Genomic DNA, 13,672 nt, shown 5'->3' with positions numbered 1-13,672 from the left:
CTAGGATCAGTTATAGCAAGCATGAACTGGTTGGGGACTTTAACACGGTCGTATTTTGTCTACACTGTTTCCAATGCCCTTGCCCCAGGCCAGCAGCAACCCCACAGTCACTTTGCTGCACTGTGCGTTCCTGACCATGGGCGGAGGTGGTGGCATTGTCCGCTCCATAGGTGGCTTCAACCTCAAGAGCACAAATGGTGTCATGAGGGTGGAGGGTGCCAAGAAACGAGAGAGATCGCAGCCACCGCAGTACCCTTTCAGGTGTTGTTGTTTTCTAGTGGCAGCTTCTGCAACCTTCCCGTACTCTCCGCCCAAAAAGTTTGCTATTAGCTTTGGCTTAATTCCTACTGGGAGCTCACTGCCCTTGTACTAGGTATTCATAACCCCTGCAGCCCTTTATTGATGGATTGCAGCACAAAAGGAAGTTAGGCATGGCAGTGACCCTCCCTGTTGCTTTTAATGAATCAGGGAAAAGTCCGAATAATGTCAAAATATATTATTTTGTCATACAAAAGATAAGCATGTTTGGGGCAGCGGGCGGCTTGACTACTCACCCCTGCTAATCTATAAATGACAAAACGGGTCTACACAAATGATAAGGAAAACTATGAAACATTTAAATGGCATCAGTACACACAGTGATAACCCGGGAACCTCGCGCAGGCAGGTCAACAATTACTCTGATAAATAAGCATTGACAAAGCCAATGGGTCTCGCCTTGGAGACCTGTTAGATTTAGCAATGTTTTGTAGCTATGCTGTATAGCAACGCGGATGCTTTTTAGTGCGGCTTAAACACATTTTATGAAGTGCTATGATGCAACTAAAAGTGGATTAACAGTGGTTGATTATAGTCCTTTTTTACTATCATTTTATGCCATTCTACATAGGAGCTGCACTACTACTAACTCCACTACAGTATGGCTACACATCATTGACAAAGTCAGCAATGCGCATGCTGTACGGAATAGATAAAAGTCAATAGCATAGGCAATAGTCTCAAAGGTGAAACCTATCGGCTTTGCCAATGCTTTTTAGGTTTTGGCACAAGATCCATGTGATTCTGAGTAAGTCAGTTAATCTCCCTAGGCGTGAATATGAAGAAAAAAAAATGGCACTTGCCAAATAATTCATTCACATAATAAAAGCAATTTCACCCGTGTATTAGAGTAAATACATTTTGAAGCAGATAACATCTGTTGGGATAATAAAAGCAGATAACATCTGTTGTCAGAACAAACCTCCATTTCAAAGAAGAAAAGGGCTTCTTTTAAGTGTGTGTGGCATAGTAAAACATATCTATGCTATGAATGGGGCATGAGGCCAGGGTGGTCTGTAGGCAAGAGTTCAACATAGAGTCATTCTGGGTTTGATCTGGATCTGCAAGTGGGTGTGTTCCATGGGGGGCGAGGGGTCGATCGAGATGGAGTTTGGGAGTCGGAGGGAGCTTTTGTGTACGATGGCAAGTCCACCTGCAGGGTGGTTTGGGCGGTCTTTCCTCTGGATCTTGTACCTGTCAAGAATGGTGGTTGTGATGTTAGGTACGGAGATGGTGTTTGTCCAGGTCTCTGTGAAGAAGGCGACGTCGAGCGGGAGGGTGTTGAGGAGGTTACCAAATTTCTTCTGCATGTCTGTGCAAGGAGTGTACGTTGAGGAGGATGCAGCTCAGTGATTTGTGTGTGCTGATGTCCGATGGGTTTGCTGTAGCTCTCGGTGTCCGGAGGTAGATGAAGGTGCAGTGACAGTGTCGGCAGGAGAGCTGCCTTGGGTGGTGTTCATCATTGACATCTGGCAGTTGTTGTTTCTTCCGGGGTTGAGTGCATGGAGGGTTGCTGAGTCATAGCGGTGTTGGGTCGGAGGACCAGGGTCCCTTTCGCTGGTCACCAGGTCATGGTCGCATCATGAACAGGAGCAGATGGGCTTTCCCTTGATGCGCCAGTGGTGTGGACACACAGTGGCCACCATTAGGTAGGGGTAAGAAGAGGGAGCACGCTTGGAGGCGGGAGCGTGAACAGGAAGGGGGAGGGCTGCAGGGGCAGCAGGAAAGGTAGCAAAAACGGTAACTGTACAAGGGAGAAAATAGGCACAAAAGGCACATGGACAAAAAGGCACAGAAAGAGAGCAAAGCAGAAAGAGAAAACAAGGCACAAAGAGAAAAGAGGCACAAAGAGACAAAAAGCACAAGAGACAAAAAGGCACAAACTGCACAAACAGGCAACAAGGCACAGACAGACAAACAAGACACAGACAGACCAAAGCAGGGAAAATAAACAGAAGGCTGGCAAAGCAGGCCAGCAGAAGAGCAAGGCTGTCTCCCTGTACCACCATGAATGAGGCTCAGGTAGGAGCCTGTGGGTGGAGGAGGGCGTCGAACACCTTACCTAGAGACTAGATGGCGCAGGAGGAGGGGCACCAGTCCTTGTAGCCCTAATTCAGCCCAAGACCTTTAAATAAATGAATAAATGTGAGATACGGGGGCAACAGAGGGCCTCATAAATTCTACAGGAGGGCCCATTAGCCTTGCCTTACATCACTGCCTTTTAGTGAAGCTGGTCACATCCTTCCTCCCAGGGCTGAAGGCCGATGAGATCATTTACTTCTGGGGCTCCATGGCCACTCAATCAATAGTCGAAGCATAACGCTCGATAACTGATTTGTGCATGTGGTTTCAGGTGACGAGCTAAAGCAATCATCTGAGACTTAATTTCATCATAAGACATTAACTCAGAGTAAGGGAACAGTGGAAAATGGAAAACAGACAGAAAACAGTGACAAAGTAAGAAAGCTGTGAGAAGAAAGGACCCGCAAGAGTAAGATAAAGAGAAAAATAGTGTAGAGAGGGTGAAGAAAGAGACATGTGTTGGAATCAAAATGGAAGAAAGATGCATGAGGTCGATTCAAAATGGAAGAAAGAGACATGAGGTGAAATCAAAATGGAAGAAAGAGGCATAAGGTCGAATCAAACCTAGGCAGCCTAGATATTTTGTAACCCAACCATTGGTAAACACAAGCAGTCAGCTCCTAGGGAAAATCTTTTGGCACCTGCACTTATCTCTTTATATATTTGTCACTGACGCTAGAGCCATCTTACAAGGGTCACTGTGAGTCCCGAACGTACTACTTGACGTCGAAGAAACCAACTAAACAGGTGAATCTGTTTAGGTGCGCCTTCATTTAGAAAATATTTGTATTTTACCCAAAATAGTTAACTAGGCATCCGCATTTTTATTTTGTACTGTTTCTAATCATTATATCCTAACTAAATCTTTCGCATTGCGCCAATTAAACCTTGCTTGCTCGTCCTATTTTTCACTGAGATTAATTTTTTATTACTTTTAATTTATGATCTCAGCATTTACATGAAACTATATATCACAATAATTATACTGCGATGCAACTTTCTTATTAAAACCCACTGCAGAATGTGATTAACTTTAATACATCTTAAACACTTCAAATGTCTTCGAAAATTAGAAATTCTGTGAGGTTGACATTTTATAGCAAAACACCAAAACGGCAATTTAAACAAACATTCAATTTTCAAAGTCATAGCAGTGAGGCAATGTTCCAGTTTCAAATTCTGTTCGATTTTTTGACCTCCGTTGCTAAGAGCCATTAACACAAAAAAATCAATGTTTGCACGTTAAAGAAGTCAGACAGCTGTAGACATCCTGCCTGTTTATGCTTGTTTTCAATTATAGAAAATATTGTTGAATTGTTTTTATGATGGAGGGTAGTTGGATTGTTTTGTTTTCATCTTTTTAACTTAATATTCTTGATAGACTGTAATGATACACATTTATTAAACTGTGTACATTTTCAATTAATGTTCCAGTCCCCTGTTGCAGCTCCATGAATTTAGAAAAAGGATTGCAGAATTTACAATATTGAACGGCAAAGTTGTACATTTCGTGACACACATAATGCAGTTTGTGGGTATTATAATTATGCTTGCAGCAGAAAGACCAACAAATGCAAAATAGATCCGCTTATAAACTCTCAAAACATGAATAACAATTTGAAAGAGAGGATTTACTAAGTGGGATCAAGCGAAAAGATGGAGGTCCATTTCAAAACGTGACAAGTTTGGCCTTCAAGCTGCCAAAGTCAAGAACTACTCAGTTGAAATCATTAGAAGAGTTAGGAAGACCAATAAGAACACAAAGAGCAGAGGATAGTGTCATAGCCCACAGAAAAGCTAATAAAACGCCACACAGGACCCACTAATTAAATACCACAATGAAGAGACTCACCACAAATCAACGGCCCATGGGGGAAGGAAGCCTCCTGGAGCTCCTAGTGCACGTTCTGCATGCAGATCTTTCATGTTGCCCTCAAAGCCACCTTCTATGCAAATCCAGGTCTGATCAGGTGGTATCTAGAAAAGGATTGTGGGACTCAAACCCAATAAAAAATCTATAAATATATTTGAGACGGCGCATTTATATACTTGTCATTATTTTCCCATATTTGAGACTCTGCACATAAAAAGCAACAGGGCATTCTAAATAAATTGTTTTAGACGTGATGCGGTATATCCAATCTTACTTAGTGGAAAGTTTAGCAAAGCAGAAGAACATATAGCTACGAACTCTGCAGGTCAATGTAATTGGAGGACATGACAGTGTTCCACCCCACCACATTGATGTTTCCAATATGATCAATGCATCCCCTCTCTTTAATCAACAAGTTGGCTGATCTCAGACATTGTCATTAAGGAGCTGCTATCTTCCTTGTCTTCCAAAGACGCCATCAAAAGTCAAAACCTCCATCACAAAAAGCTCATAATACGCTGCCCTCCTCCTCCTCATGTTTGCTGCTGTCTGCCGGTCGTTCCAGTAAGCTTGCATTATGGATTGACCTGCTCTTTCTGCACCTAATGATACATGGTGTGTCTAGAAACAGCTGTCTGTTGGCCCTTTTTTGAAAAAACAAGTTTATTGTCCCTTTTTGAATGAGGATCATCCAGTGTGTTTCTCTGCCATTGAAGGGATTCTTCTATGCCTAGTTGCTTATTGTGCTATTCTGTTCCATGAACATTTGCAAGCCATGTGCAGGTTTCCTTTATTGTTTATTTCGATTTGACATGAGTGCAACACTATACAAATACATCATAAAACATTGAATCCATTTCGGAATCTTCAAATGGAGTATATAAGCCTCTGATGCACAATCATATTCCTCCTTTCGGCTGCAATGAAAATTCCTTTAATCTTTTATACCTTTTTGTGAGGAAAGAACAAATGAGTTAGTCCTGTGTCCACCCAAAAATTTCAAGTTTTGTGTTGGAATATTTACGATAAAACCTAAGATCTCCAATAGATCCCTTGTCCAACGAAGGTGCTTTTGTGGTTCTTCCCGCGCAATCGGCGTGCCAAAGGCTAGCCCGTCGACACCCGTCCACGCCTGGACGGCGCCCAGCGCCAGAACCCCTGGACCCAGCCAGAGCCAGCCAACCCGACTGAGCTACGACGCCGCCACCCTCCACGCACTCAACACCGGCCGACATCCAGCCTGCTACCAAGCCACCCCGAAACGCACCCACGGAGCCTTCACCTGCCACGCCTGCTACTTCACCTGCACTCGGTCCTGTACCGCGCCAGCCAAAACAGCCGCCAACAACAACCACCTCAAGTGCATCCTGCTCAACACCCGCTCCATCCACAGGCACGCCGTCGAACTATGGGACCTCCTGGACAAAACGGCACCAGACGTCGCCTTCTTCACGGAAACCTGGATGAACGACTGAGCTACGCCGCCGCCACCCTCCACGCACTCAACACCGGCCGACATCCAGCCTGCTACCAAGCCACCCCGAAACGCACCCACGGAGCTTTCACCTGCCACGCCTGCTACTTCACCTGCACTCGGTCCTGTACCGCGCCAGCCAAAACAGCCGCCAACAACAACCACCTCAAGTGCATCCTGCTCAACACCCGCTCCATCCACAGGCACGCCGTCGAATTATGGGACCTCCTGGACAAAACGGCACCAGACGTCGCCTTCTTCACGGAAACCTGGATTAACGCCTCCTCAGCCCCCGACATCGCCACTGCCATCCCGGACGGCTACAAGATCATCCGGAGGGACCGCGTCAACCAGACCGGAGGAGGCATCGCCATCGCCCACAGAAACACTATCCGCATCACGACCAACACCGATGACACCCTCGCCACCGCAGAGCACCTGCACTTCCAGATTCACACCGACCCCAAGACCACCCTCAGAGGAACCCTCATCTACAGACCCCCGGGACCACGCTCACATTTCAGCGAGGCCATCGCAGACTTCATCAGCCCGCTCGCCCTCGCCTCCCCCGACTACATCCTCCTAGGAGACCTCAACTTCCACCTGGAGAACGACCTGGACAACAACACCACCGCTCTACTAGACAACCTCGCCAACCTCGGATTCAAGCAACCTGTCAACACCCCCACTCATTACGCCAGCTACACGCTCGACCCCGTCTTCTCCTCCAGCAACCACATCTCCTTCAGCCACACCACCGAGCTCCACTGGACCGACCACAGCTGCGAACACTTCAACTTCAGGAAAACAACGACCCACCGCCACCCTCAACAAACACCCCGAAGATGCTGAAGCAAGATCACCACCGACAAAGACTCCAAGAAATCCTGCCGTGACCTCGAGAAAGCTTGGCGCCACAATCAGTCAACGGAAAACATGACAGCCCTCAAGAACGCCACCCGCAAACACCACCAGCTGATCCGCACCACCAAAAGGTCATCCTTCAGAGAACGACTGGACAACAACACCCACAACAGCAAGGGACTCTTCAACGTCGTGAAAGAGCTCTCCAACTCCAACGCCAGCAACAACGACATCACGCCTTCTCAAGACCTCTGCAACTCTCTGGCCACCTTTTTTCACCGTAAGATCGTCGACATACACTACAGCTTCGGCGCTCAGAACTCGTACCCCACCACCGAACCTACACCCCCCACCACCACCCTGTGCGCCTGGACTCAGGTCAGCACGGAAGATACCACCCACACGAGGAACACCATCCACTCGGGCTCCCCAGCCGATCCCTGCCCACACCACATCTTCAACAAGGCCGACTCCATCATCGCACCCAAACTTCAGGACATCATCAACAACTCCTTCATATCCGCCACCTTCCTGGAGAGCTGGAAGCACGCAGAGATCAGCGCCCTTCTGAAGAAACCCACAGCAGACCCCTCAGACCTCAAGAACTTCCGCCCCATCTCGCTCCTCCCCTTCCCTGCAAAAGTCATCGAGAAAACCGTCAACAAACAGCTGACAGCCTTCCTGGAGACGAACGGCTCCCTCGACCCATCGCAGTCCGGATTCCGAGCGCACCACAGCACCGAGACCGCCCTCATCGCGTCCACCGACGGCATCCGGACCCTGCTCGACAACGGAGAAACCGCCACCCTCATTCTGCTCGACCTTTTAGCCGCGTTCGACACGGTCTGCCACCGCACCCTGACAACCCGCCTCCGCCATGCTGGGATCCAAGGAAAGGCCCTGGAATGGATCACCTCCTTCCTCTCCGACAGAACCCAAAGAGTCCGTCTCCCGCCCTTCCTTGCAGAAGCCACCAAGATCATCTGCGGCATACCTCAAGGCTCCTCGCTCAGCCCCACCCTCTTCAACGTCTACATGAGCCCCCTCGCTGCCATCGCACGCAAGCACAACCTCAACATCATCACCTACGCCAACGATACCCAACTGATCCTCTCCCTCACCAACGACCCCACCTCCACCAGAGCCAGCTTCCAGGACGGAATGAAAGACATCGCAGACTGGATGAAGCTCAGCCGCCTGAAACTGAACTCAGACAAGACGGAAGTCCTCATCCTCGGCCCATCTATCTCCGCCTGGGACGACTCCTGGTGGCCCCCTGCTCTGGGCCCCCCACCCAAGCCCACGGACCATGCACGCAACCTGGGCTTCATCATTGACTCCTCCCTCACTATGGCCAGGCAAGTTAACGCCGTTACCTTCTCCTGCTTCAACACACTCCGCATGCTCCGTAAGATCTTCCGCTGGATACCCACTGGAACCAGGAAAACGGTCACCCAGGCTCTCGTCACCAGCCGTCTGGACTACGGGAACGCCCTCTACGCTGGGACCACCGCCAAACTACAGAAAAAACTCCAGCGCATCCAGAACGCCTCAGCACGACTTGTCTTGGACATCCCCCGACACAGCCACATCTCCGCCCACCTGAGGGACCTGCACTGGCTCCCCGTCAGCAAGAGGATCACGTTCAGACTCCTCACCCACGCACACAAGGCTCACCACGACTTGGGCCCCGAATACCTCAACAACCGCCTCACGTTCTACACGCCAACCCGCCAACTCCGCTCCGCCAGCCTCGCCACCGTCCCACGGATCCGCAGAACCACCACCGGAGGAAGATCCTTCACCTACCTGACGGCCAAGACCTGGAACACCCTCCCCACCCACCTACGACTTACCCAGGACCATTTCTCCTTCAGGAAGCAACTCAAGACCTGGCTTTTCGAGCAGTAGCAGCCCCCCACCCCAGCACCTTGAGACCCTAGCGGGTGAGTAGCGCGCTTTACAAATGTTCTTGATTGATTGATTGATTGATTCCCTGCCCTGAGACATCAACAAAATGTCGTCTAAACAAATCATCAGCTGGACACCCCTCTCTCTCAAGAAGGCTACTACTGCCCGTGACACCTTGGTTTATTATTCTGCAGTTGGAAGAGGTGCCTGGGATCATGCACTGCTTATCCAATGGTGTCCCTTGCCACTGGTATTTGTAAGATGTGGTTTAAAGTTCAGTGGATTGTTCTGCACTGTAAGCCCCAATTGTTCTAGATTGTCCAAGTCATCCGAATTTGATGTCACTTGTCTTCCAATGTATTTGAAAGGGCACCATTTGCCTGATGGGTGCTACTACCTCTTTGTAATCGTTGCGTGTTATACGTGAGCCCGTGCCTGCTTTCTGTATCCTAACTCAGTGACCCAGTCCCTCTGGTGCTGGAATTGCTTGTAAACTAAGGGTTGAAGGCTCGTATCCTTGCAGGCTAACAAAGCTTTTCATGTTGCTTAAATGATAAAATAAATAATTTGCTTCTAATATTAATAACATTTTTTTTAACTACCTAAATGTTTAAATGGTTTATTGTCTGCACTATTTAGGTTTAGCCATTATCATTATTATGTGTGTATTTCAGAGGGCACTTTTGGGTGTGTAAATCCTCTTGGGTGTAGTCAGAAGGGTTAGTAAACTAGTTCACGACCGGTTTACAATTTAATGGACCACCAATACAAAACCTCACTTTGAATTATTAGCGGTTCCTTGAATTGAAAAATAATCACATCTTGCCCTTGTTTACTGACTGTTGAAACTAATCTCTTTTTCATGGGTATTTGCAAACATTTTGCTCAGGGCCCAAAAATTTGGTCTGTGATGTGACCGAGGGCCTCATTGATTCCAGCCAGGTGGCGGTCTGGGTGGAGTGAAGTGGGGTTGGTGGTAACGTAGGTGTAGGGGAGGCAAAGCATATAATCTAGTGGCCGAATTGCACAATGTGAAACCAGTAAATCTGGGTTTATACTGGCTTCTCTACGTAATCAAATTTTGTGATCCTAGGCAATTGTTTTTTTTTTCACTTTCCCTCCTTTTCCTTCATTATTACATATACAAGAACCTTGAAATACGTGACTTCAGGATGTGCACTGTGCAAACCCATCTCCAGTGTTTGTTTTCATAACTTACCATCTTGTTCATCTTTAGTACGAACCCAGGCCACCCAAGGAGTGCACATAACACTTCCTTCTTAGTTCACTATTGGTATTGTTCTCATAATGAATGTTGCTAAATTCATATCACTTTTTAAAAAAAAATTCTCAATCCACTGATGTAATCTGATGTGCTAAATTGAAAATGGTCCGCATGTTAACAAAATTCACTTTTTGCATTTACAGTTTTACACTTTTGCTGCAAGATGTCTTTAAAAATGAAAGTCTTCCTCTAGTTATTTGCTGCTGTTGACCAGGGGGCTGCACGTAAAGGTCAGGAGGGGCCGCATGCAGCCCCTGGGCCTTATTTTGTGAACAACTGCTCTATTTGGACCAAGCAAAATGTGTACATTTCACAAACCAATAGATCAGCTATTCAAGACCATGTATTGATAAAGATTTGGCCTGTTCAGTAAAGAGTGACACATGAGTTTTATTTTGGCATATTGTCTAGTATGTTAGTGTGACTAAGTTTATTAGAAACATCAAAAACTATGATTAAAAAAACGTAGAAATTCATTTAAAAAACAAGGTTACATGGACATTAGAGATAGGTTCAGATTTTACACACATAAAACCATAGAAATTCAGCAGTTAAAGTTATTCCCCAAATTTTATTGAGATTAGATTGAAGGAACCCAAAATGGTGGGAGGGCTGGTGGGCCTTGCGCTATGGAAAAACGCTCCGGGACACACATAAATGCATTTTAAATTCAGACCACCACATCCCTCCCTACCTTCTCCTGCCCCTCACTATACGTCCCCCAGTAGAGATCTGGGGTTGTCAATGGTGGATTAACTCAAAGATAGGTGTCACTCCATACCTATATGAGAGGAAGAGCCTGTGGTTAAAAGCTCTGGCCCTGCCTGATCTTTACTGGCAGTATGTTTTCAAATGCCATCCAAGCAAAGAACCTGACAAATAAATATGTTCATCTGGAATGTTGCAGGCTTGTGTTTCAAGTTGGGAGACACTGCAGTGAGTACCTTTATGAACTAATTTTATATTTGCCTGCTCCAAGAGAGCTGGAGCTTGGACACCAAGCAGAGACCAGGAAACGTGCATGCAGAGATGAGCCGCTTAACAGATGACAGGAGCCGAGGTAAGATGAGAAGCTTAATCCAGTAACTTCCATACAATCAGCAGGGCAGCCAGCAACCGACAAACTGCCCGCTATTGAAAACCAACATTCCAATCCTTTCTGTTCCAAAGAGTTCAACCCAAAGGATTGTCTTTGTGAGCCCACGAGACCAGGCAATATCCCAACTCATCATTCCCTTATACAAAAACAAAAAACAGAGATAAAACTTCTATTAAGGATACATGAAAAATATAATGCATCAAAACCAAAACAACAAATATACAGTGGCACCATACAATTCCGCAAGAATGCACATATTTTATGTAACATAATTTTGTAACCACCTTGATAATTTCCTTTCCCACAGAGTTCTGGTACAAACCCGCGGAGTTCTGGTACAAATCTGATTACTTCTGGTTTGTTCCTCTCCTACCATTACATCATGCAAAATGTGTGTGCACTCTAGATACCTTTGTACCGCCAGCTTCTCCTTGATCCACCACTTGCCATCCTCTAACTTAACCACACACTCCTTCACACACACACCACTGCCTTGCTGTCAGAAAACTTTGAATTACCCTTGGCAATTATACCAGGCACTCTAACTCTAACCCAATCCCCTTCTTTCACTTTCACTTTCTGCACACTTTCGTAAGACACATACTTGCTTTTGACAGTTCAACCCTTTTGGACAGTTTCAACCACACACCACTCTTCTTTTTAACAGACACCTCCAAACCACCCATCCAAGGTCACACCAATTTATTGGCAGCTTCTCTACCTTAAAGTAGAGCAAAAGGTGACATCCTTTTACTTACACAGGGAGTTGTACGCAATGCCCAAATCAATTCTTCCAATTCCTTTCTCCACTCCAGCCCATTCAACATAGGCAACTGAATATTATCTTTGATTACACGGTTGCACCTCTCAATCATGCCATTGCTCCTGGGATGGTACAAGGAAGTTGTCAAATGCTTCACACCACAGTTACTCATGAATCTGCCAGATTCTTTTGTCTTTGTCATTGTCTGTTACCACTTCCAAGGGAGCACCTTCCCACATGAACAACTCATACAGAAAGTTCACCACTACCCCAGTATTGTCCGCCTTCACAAACTTCACTTCTGGCCAGTGAGAATAGTAGTCTACTAAGACTATACCATACCTTGAAGATTCTCCCAACATATTCATAGGTCCAATAATGTCCATGCCCAATTTGGTCCATGGTCTTTCTGGCACTGGTACTACCTCAAAGAAAAACCAAAGGAAATGATGGATGGAGCGTTGACAATACAAGCACTCACCTCCAGTCAACTGATCTGGGTTTAATCCATCACCGTTCTTTAGCCCACTCTGCCACCCCAGTTCAGACATGGCCATATGCAAATCAGTCTGACCCTGTGCCTCATGGGAACAGTCCAGCCCGAACTGCCAAGCCATGCCTTCCCTGGATCGGAAACAAGCTACCGAGGACCAGTTTCTGGCATTTCAGCCGTCTTCAGCCCGGCTTGCTTAAATCCAGTGGCAAAGTGAGCAAGAGACTCACGTCTGAGCATACCTGCCATTCAGGCACTTGTTAATCCACTCATTCTTCTATACACCTTGGCATAGATATATATGAAAAATATTTAAACTTTCCAGAAACACACATTCGCTGGATCATGTCATCAGTGATGTCATCAGCGATGCCATTTGAGATATCATCAGTGATGTCACTGACCATGTCATGAGTGATGTAATATGTGACATCATCACCAGTGCATTGCGGGCACACGAGTCATAGTTAGCTCAACTAACTATAACAGGCGAATTTCTCTGTTTTTTTATGATTCAAATGCCCAACTAACTATAATGTCCCTGAAACCTATAGTTTTTTAGTGAATTTCTAAGATTTTTTAAATGCTAATTCCTAACTATAATGTCTGTAAAACCTATGGTTTCTCTGTGAATATATGCCACACATTGAGGAAGCACAAAATAATAGGCAAATCCAACCTCACAGCAAAATCCTTTTATTCAGCAGAACTGGCAACATCGCGGAAAATTTCTGTGGCCTTGCCCTATGCGTTTCGGAGCTCCTGGCCCTTGATTACAGGCCAGCGCGTTGATGGGCAGATGCAAAAAGACACAGTACTGCAATTAGCTGTTTTATCACCTTCTGGTGGGATGTAAGGACAAATAGCTGCCTGGGACTTGTAGTCCCATTGCTAAAACATTATCTGCAATGAATTCTGCCTCACAACAGTATACTTCAAATTCGCTTTAAATAGAGCATTTGGTTCCGTTGTCAGTTCACATTCATGCTGCCTTTCATTCGCCATACGATTGCAGTGTATCAGCGGTCCACTTTTCATGCTCGTGGCGCTGTTGTCCTCCCAACCTGGGCTGGCTGGTACATTTCATCAAAAGAGTTTGCGAAACATTGAGGACCCACACAATAATAGGCGAATTCAGCCTCACAGCAGAATGTAAATGTAAATGTATTGCGACTTATATAGCGCACGTATCACCCGAAGGCATCAAGGCGCTTGCCTTGGGAACCCATCCTGGCTTTTCCCTGTGAGATAACCCCTACTGGGTATCCCCAGGGTGAAAGCCAGGCATCCTGCAGCAGGTGGGCCGCCGTAGTGGAGATTAAGCAACTATTGCCCAGAGTTGCAGCGTGGGACCCCATGATTAGAATAGGCACCGAGGCGAGAATTATCGAGTCCGTGGACATTTTTGGGCTCAGGACCCTGCCGCGTCGGGAATTGAACCCTGGTCCCGGGCCAGACCTCTGCATCAGGGTCTGCCGCTCTAATCAGTGAGCCACACTCCTCCAGAATG

This window comes from Lissotriton helveticus, chromosome 2_1, assembly GCF_964261635.1.
Source record: "Lissotriton helveticus chromosome 2_1, aLisHel1.1, whole genome shotgun sequence".
Classification (NCBI taxonomy): Eukaryota; Metazoa; Chordata; class Amphibia; order Caudata; family Salamandridae; genus Lissotriton; species Lissotriton helveticus.
This window is presented reverse-complemented; position numbering follows the sequence as displayed.